This window comes from Pinus tabuliformis, chromosome 8, assembly GCF_031772625.1.
Source record: "Pinus tabuliformis cultivar Carrire ecotype Pingquan chromosome 8, CPIR1, whole genome shotgun sequence".
In the NCBI taxonomy this organism is placed as follows: domain Eukaryota; kingdom Viridiplantae; phylum Streptophyta; class Pinopsida; order Pinales; family Pinaceae; genus Pinus; species Pinus tabuliformis.
Genome location: NC_142294.1, coordinates 1,343,865,016 through 1,343,873,056, shown reverse-complemented (window position 1 = coordinate 1,343,873,056; position 8,041 = coordinate 1,343,865,016). Strand labels below are relative to the sequence as shown.

At 38.0% G+C, this 8,041-nt stretch overlaps 1 long non-coding RNA gene across 1 annotated transcript; it reads right to left on the bottom strand.

Annotated features, from left to right (window-relative positions):
• Nucleotides 1-211: 211 nt before the first annotated feature.
• LOC149240456 (uncharacterized) lies at nt 212-1,144 on the bottom strand. Its single transcript, XR_016245532.1, has 3 exons — nt 1,041-1,144; nt 776-823; nt 212-609 (listed from the first exon to the last, which is right to left on the bottom strand). It is a non-coding gene; the product is annotated as an uncharacterized LOC149240456 (long non-coding RNA).
• Nucleotides 1,145-8,041: the final 6,897 nt, after the last annotated feature.

Here is an 8,041-nt window from a genome sequence, read left to right as displayed (position 1 = left end):
ACCTCTTGTTACTACTTGATGTCAATCTTATTTGAATATATAATGTCATTTATTTAATCAACAGAGCTAGTAGAAGCTTGCAAATGAAATGTATAAGAAGATCATGCCTACAACTAAAAACATTTCATGTTTGTGTTGGCCTAATATAAACAAACACTTCATATCAAAATACAAGCGGTGCTAGGAAATTGAATTTTTGCTTCAAATGCTATCACTATTGAAAGACCTATAATTTGCATTTAGTAAACGCATAGAGATACAATCATCCTTAGTACATAAAACTAAGTCCTGGGAGCTCTGATTCCAGAATTCAAAGACCAACCAGCAGAACCAGAAAGACATAACAAAAAAGCGACAACCACCTTGATATCTAGAATTGAATCGAAATCTAAGGCAAGGAAAACTATGCTCCCAGGAAATCCATGCAAGTTTTCAAAAGCTTCAACACTAAGCATAACCTCCGCCACCACCAATGCATCTATCTGAGGAAATCCATTAACTATATCCACCAAGCTTTTGTTGTCTGCCATGACGAATGGAGAATCCCTAGGCATAGGTATGCACCTTTATGAGGAAATTCATTAGCTCTCTCTGCCAAGTTTTTGTTTTCTGCCACAACAAATGCGGGAATCTCTCGGATTAATTTCAACAGAATTTCAATTGAATTGAACTAAGCAGGCCTAACTACCATGCATTATCTTCAACAAGAATTTCAATTGGATTCAACTAGGGGAGCCACGGGCCTAACTATCTAATTGCATTAACTTCAACTTACACCCATTTTCCCCAGGAACCTCCGTGAGTTGGGTATCAGAGAGCTCACCTGAAATCAAAATTGTAAATAAATATCAACTAGAATTTCAATAAAATTGCGAATGATAATCAAGTATAGCTTGCATTAATTTCAAGAATTTCAATTGAATTCAACTAAGCCAGCTACATGGCCCTAAGTATCTTGCATAATTTCAACTATCCATAGCTTTTCAAACAATCCATAGTTTCTAGTGCTACAAGTTAATATAATGATAATGATAATATACCTGTTGGTTGGACTGCCATCAGAGGGTGGGTACCGAGAGGGAGAAGCAGAAGCAAAGAAAAAGATAGCAAGTCGCGCTTGATATTTCATCTCGTTACACGCAAATCCGATGGCTTCTCCTTACTTGGGATGGATCAGAACCGTCTTTCCGGAATGATACGTTAGAGAGGGTTTAACATTTAATAAACATATTTTCTCAACCTGAAAGTAAAATCTGTTATGATATTACATATATAGAATCTCTTACGATATGACAGATATCTGTATTCTGGTATATTGTTAGAATTCATATCTTTTAATATTCTGGTATATGGCACATCTCTATATTCTAGTATGTTCTTTCAGACCTCTTGCAACAAGTGGAACAGAGTGTTCTCTTAGACATTTTGCAGAAAACACCTGTACTACATGCAGAAATTGTCACGTACAAAAAAAATTGACAATTGAATTAATTACAAAAAACTTGTGGGCCTATGATTTTACCACTTGTCTACCCCTGTGGACTCACAACCTTACTACTTGTCCCTCCTTGTGACAACCCAACGCCCAACATGCACTATGACAACTCAACGCCCAAGGTGCTCTATGCTATTTCTCCGTAACTATTCAGGTAAATAGGTAACAGGTAGCATGCATGGAAATTGGAATGAAATAAATAGAGCACCGGTTCAACCACTGAAATTTCCTAACCAGATATCCTCTGAACGCTGTCTATATCTTGGTCGCCGCCCAAATTTCTCTTGGATTTACTTCCCAAAGTTCTCTTGCATTTAATTCCCGCTGGTTCGAAGGTCGGGTCAGACAAACAACTTGAGCAGCGGCTTGAGCAGATGCAACTGCAGCTTCTGCAATGGCTGCGGTCACTACAGCCATAGCAATGGCATGTTTCTCAACATTTCCAGTTATAGGTGCGACCTCATCTTGGCTACTGGTAGTCTTTTCCTTTGGATGAAAATCATCAAAATCTGAAGCTGCCTTTTCATGGCAGTCATGGTGTGAAGATTTCCCAAAAGCCCATTTACGCTTCTCTTTTGGGGCTTTTTTTTCCTGGACACAAAAAGATCATTAGCATTTGATAAAGTATTTTCTTCAAAACATGAGAGCCCTCAAATGAAACCAGGTCTCAAGGCAGGAGCAAAAGCTCTCAGTGCCTACCTTTTCTTCTTTGCCTGCATCAAGTTCTTCACCTTTAACTTTGGAGGAAAAATTAGATTTCTTTGAATCGTTGGATTCAGAATCCATGGCATGTGATCTAAAAGCCCTTTTCACGGCTATGAACCATGACCCCCCTTTCTTCCCCATACTGTGCATTAATATTTCTTTCCTACAACATCCACCTAAAAAATATATTTCTGTAGATCTCTGTAGGAAAAAAAACGAACTTCAGAAATAAACACAAGAAAACAATCATAAACAGTTAAAGCTTATTCAACCGTTAAATTTCAATAGTGTTCAAAATACAGACCCAACTGGTACTTCTTGTGGCAGAAAATCTCACAATGTTTGCTGCATAGTCATAATAGCTCACAAGGTTGCTAAAAATTCTGTGAGAGGCTATTATATTACCTGAGCCTTGAAGTTATTTGGACCAACGCCGTGCGCTCTCAAAGGTAGCCATTCCGTGGAAACTATAAAGTAGACCAGCCCACCAATATAGAAATGATGAGGAAATAATACCGTGTAGAGCAAACCCACAATGGAACTTACAGTTTGTAATCACCCGTACGTAATCACCCGTACCGAAGGTAAAATACCCCGCGCCAAGTGTTCATGCATCGAGTCTGCATAGTGACAGATGGATAACATGCCAGAGCATACATATAAACCAGAACATCCAGCCTACATATAAACTAGAACATCCAGCTTAAGAGTCTAAGCACGGGCAAGAAAAAACTTAGGATAAAATAACTTGCCCGCAATAAAATCACATCGGGGCAAGAGACGCTTGCAATAAGAGGGTGAAATCGAAAGTTTGGTTAAAACTTTTTGAAGCCAAATCGCCAGCGATAAACTTTGGTTAAAATTGTTTAAACACTCGAAATTTATGGTCAACCGAAGAACTAATACCCAGTCAACGCCTAATCGAACGCTAATAGTCCCAGGCAGGGACTAATAACATACTCCACAATCTATGTTGTCCTCGCCTAGACAATTTTCTGTCACCTATACAATTTTCTGTCCACTTGCACCGCCATCTTCTACCCCCTGCACCGCCATCTTCTACCCCCTGCACCGCCATGCAAATGTTGGTTTTGGGTTTTGTGGTCTTTTCTGTAAGACCTTGATCCCATGCAAATCTCAGTTATCGTTTTTGGGTTTTGTGGTCTTTTCTGCAAGACCATGATCCCATGTCGGCCATTAGTATACAGCAAAATTTCCTATCATTACTACGAAATTACCATTACTATGGCAACGAAATTGTCTATGAGGGATACTCTATAGTCTTGAATTTTGTTTTGTTCCATGAAGAATCCTCCTTTGTATTCTTATTCTTATTTTTTTATGTGCAGATTCCTCCTTGGTGGCACTTTGAATAATTATTATTTGTTTTGTTTCGTGCAAAATCTTCTTTAGAGTGCAGGCATCGGAGGCTCAAGCTCGGAAAAGAATCATGTATGCAAGCAGAGTGAAAACTCAAACATCTTCAGAGTTATTCTTACTGTATGACAATGGGCCTCAGTGATTCGATGTCATCTTCATCTTCAGAGTTATTCGAAGAGCTGGTCGAGGGAAAACTGCTAGCTCCTCACCCACAATCCTATAACTATGTGCATCACTGGTATTGTCTCGAATAATATCGACCGGTATTGTCACTGGTATTGTCTTGATACTCTGATGTTTCTTTCAATCTTCTTGCAGCTCTCGTATTGTCTTGTCTGGGTACTCTGATGTTTCTTTCAATCTTATTGTCACTAGTATTGTTTGGATACTCTAATGTTTCTTTCAATCTTCTTGTAGCGCTCATATTGCCTTGTCTTGATACTCTAGATGTTTCTTTCAATCCTCTGGATACTCTATATGTTTCTTTCAATCCTCTTGCAACTAGTTATTATCTTATTAGTCCTCTTGCAATCCTCTTGCAACTAGTTATTGTAGTTCGAATAGGGGAAATGAGGAAAGAAAATAAACATTCAGTTATACATTGACTAAGAAAAGCTCATAACTCACTGGAAAACTGAATTCAAACACACAAATAAAAAATAGAGGATTTACGTGGTAAAACCTTGACAGGGTGTCAAGGAAACATCCACGGGGCAAGGGATTGGAATCTCTATTCAATCAACAATGATTCTCCATGATTACATTTCTCGAGCATTCACTAGTTTTATACAAGCCTCCTCCATTACATAACTGTTGTTTCGGTATAAAACTAACTAGTAGTAACTAATACAATTATTACTCATATTTACATAATTCATTGTCAAACTTCCAACAAACTCCACCTTGACAACAATTTTCCTAATCCCTTTCCCATGCCCATTCATCATCTTTTCTGCAAGCCAAGAGAAGCTAAACACCACCACAGCTTCTCTACTGTAACTGGATTTGTGAATATGTCTGCACAATTCTCTCACGTATGGACCTTTTGAAGAGCTACTTTTCCGCCATCGATCACATGTCTCAGAAGATGATACCTTACATCAATGTGCTTGGTTCTGCTATGATAAGCAAGATTTGTAGCCAAGTGAATAACACTTTGACTGTCACAAAGTACATCCACTTTCTCCCGCGTCCTTCCAATCTCATCAAGCAGACCCTTTAGCCAGATTGCTTCTTTACTGGCATTTGAAGCAGCTATATATTCAGCTTCGGTAGTGGACAATGCAACTGTTTCTTGAAGCTTTGACGTCCAATTAATTGCTCCACCTGCAAGAATAAAGACATAACCTGTAGTAGATCTTCTTTTGTCTAAATCACCTACATAATCAGCGTCTACATATCCGCAGACTGATCCTTCACTACCACTAAAGATGATGCAATGGTCACTTGTGCCTCTTAGATATCGAAGCACCCATTTCACTGCTCGCCAATGTTCTTCACCTGGATTTGCCATGAACCTGCTGACAACTCCAACTACATGTGAAATGTCAGGTCTTCTAGATACCATCGCATACATTAAGTTGCCTACAACATTTGCATAAGGTACATGAGACATATACTGCTTTTCTTCATCAGTTCTAGGACTCAAAACCGAAGAAAGCTTAAAAGGGGAAGCTAATGGAACATTAACAGGTTTCACATTGTTTATACAGAACTTTCCAGTACTTTCTCCACATACTTCTGCTGTGATAACCAAAGCTTACCATTTTTCCTGTCTCTGTGTATCTCCATGCCCAAGATATGTTTTGCTGCTCCAAGATCTTTCATATCAAACGTCCTAGAGAGCTGAGCCTTTAACCTGTTCATCTCTTCAATGCTTTTGCTTGCAATACGCATATCATCAACATACAAAGCTAAGATAATGAATATTCCATTGAAACTTTTGAAGTATACACAATGATCATACTCACTTCTTATAAAGTTCTAGCTCACCATGAAGGAATCAAACTTCTTGTACCATTGTCTGGGAGACTGCCTCAGACCATACAATGATTTCCTCAACTTGCAAAATAATCTTCTGCTGCGACCCTGTACAAAACCTTCTGGTTGTTCCATATATATCTCTTCATTCAAATCACCATGTAGAAAAGTTGTTTTAACATCTAACTGTTCTAACTCAAGATTAAGTAACGCAGTTAGTGCCAACACAGTACGAATAGAAACAAGTTTTACAACTGGAGAAAAAATCTCATGAAAGTCTATACCTTCAACTTGAGAATACCCTTTTGCTACCAGTCTTGCCTTATACCTTTCGATACTTCCATCAACTTTCCATTTCAGTTTGAAGACCCAATTGCATCTAACAACACTTCTCCCTTCAGGAAGCTCTACAAGATCCCAGGTATTGTTCTTGGCTAAGGAATCCATTTCTTCTTCCATATCCATTTTCCATTTTTCACTATCTATATCATCTACTGCTTCCTGATAACAAGAAGGTTCCCCATCTTCAGTAATCAAAGCAAAAGATGAGGCAGAATCTTCATACCTTTTGGGAGTTTTTCTTTCCCTTGTAGACCTTCTTAGGGTGACTGGTTGCTGAACTTGTTCAGAAACTTGAACTGGTTGAGAAGTTTCAATGGCTTCCTTTGTGTCTTCAACACCTTTTTCTCCAGAAGTCTCTCCTTCCTTTTGACTATCACCGAAAGGTCTAGCCTCCAACTGAACTCGTTGATTTGGCGATACCTGTTCCTGTTCAATTCTTTCAACATTTGATTTTAAAAGAGAAGATTCATCAAATGTTACATCTCTACTAATGACTATCTTCTGCAATGTAGGATTCCACAACCTATATCCTTTCACTGCATAGTCATACCCAACAAAGACATAACATTTTGATTTTGGATCTAATTTTGAATGCTGATTTTTAGGAATAAGAGAATAAGCATCACAGCCAAATATCCTCAAATGTGAATAATCACAAGACTAACCTGTCCAAACTTCTTCAGGAATTTTACAATTAATTGCTACTGAAGGTGATCTGTTAATTAAATAACAAGTAGTAGATACTGCTTCTGCCCACAACTCCTTTTGCAAGTTAGCACTGTTGATCATGCTTCTGGCTCTTTCCATAAGAGTCTGATTCATATGCTCAGCAACACCATTTTGCTGAGGAGTATAAACAACAGTTTTGTGTTTAATAATTCCCTCATCCTTACAGTATTTTTCAAATTCAATTGAAGTGAACTCACCACCATTGTCAGTGCTTAAACGTTTAATAGATTTTCCTGTTCTTTTCTCTACCATTGCTTTAAATTGTTTAAAGACATTGAATACATCATCTTTCTTTTTTAGCATAACGACCCAAACTTTACGGGAGAAATCATCAATAAACGTTTAAAAATATAGAGCACCTCCATATGATACAACAGGGGATGGTCCCCACAAATCAGAATGAATATAGTCTAAAATATCTTTACTATTATGATTTCCAACTTTAAATCTCTGTTTACACTGTTTTCCATACACACAATATTTACAGAAATCTAACTTCAAGGATTTCAGATTGGGAAGAGATTTATGTTTCATCAATATTTGAAGACCTTTCTCGCTCATATGACCTAATTGCTGATGCCATAGATGAGTACCTACTTCTTCCTTTTCTGACGCAACCACTGCTTCACTGACCTGAGTACTTCCTTTTAACCTGTAAAGATTTCTGACCTTTTCTGCTTTCATAACCACTAGGGCTCCTTTAAAGACTTTCAAGACGCCATCCTGACCTGTAAACTTGTAACCATCTGAATCCAACACTCTCAAAAATATCAAATTTTTCTTCAAATCAGGTACATGTCTAACACTAGTTAATGTTCTAACTGTGTTATCATACATCTTAATCCTGATATTCCCCATCCCAACAGTCTGACATGACACATTATTACCCATAAACACAGAACTACCATTTACATTTTCATACGAAGTAAACCAATTTCTGTGTGGACACGTGATGAGAAGCACCAGAGTCTAACAACCAACTTTTTAAACCCTGAGAGACATTACATTCAGGTGAATTTTCATCTATCATACATAATTTTTCAGCAAATAAAAATTCATCTATCATACCTGAATCGACCTGATTCGCTTCCTTCTTTGGGTTATCAGATTCTTTTCGTTTCCAACAGTCTTTCTTCAAGTGTCCAATTTTATTGCAGTGCCAACATTTTGCCTTACACTTCTTTCCCTTCGATTTAGATCTGGAAGACCCCCTTGGTTTTTCTCCTCTTTCCTTTGAGCATCCTCTAGCTACCATGGCTTCTGATGCAGTTGTTTCAGTACTGGATTTCCTTCGTACTTCTTCAGACAAGAGAGCTCCCACGACTGATTCAAACTTCAAAGAATTAGTAGTGCTCAAGCTGATTGAAGTTACGAAGTGATCCCATGATTTGGGCAGAGAACACAACAAGG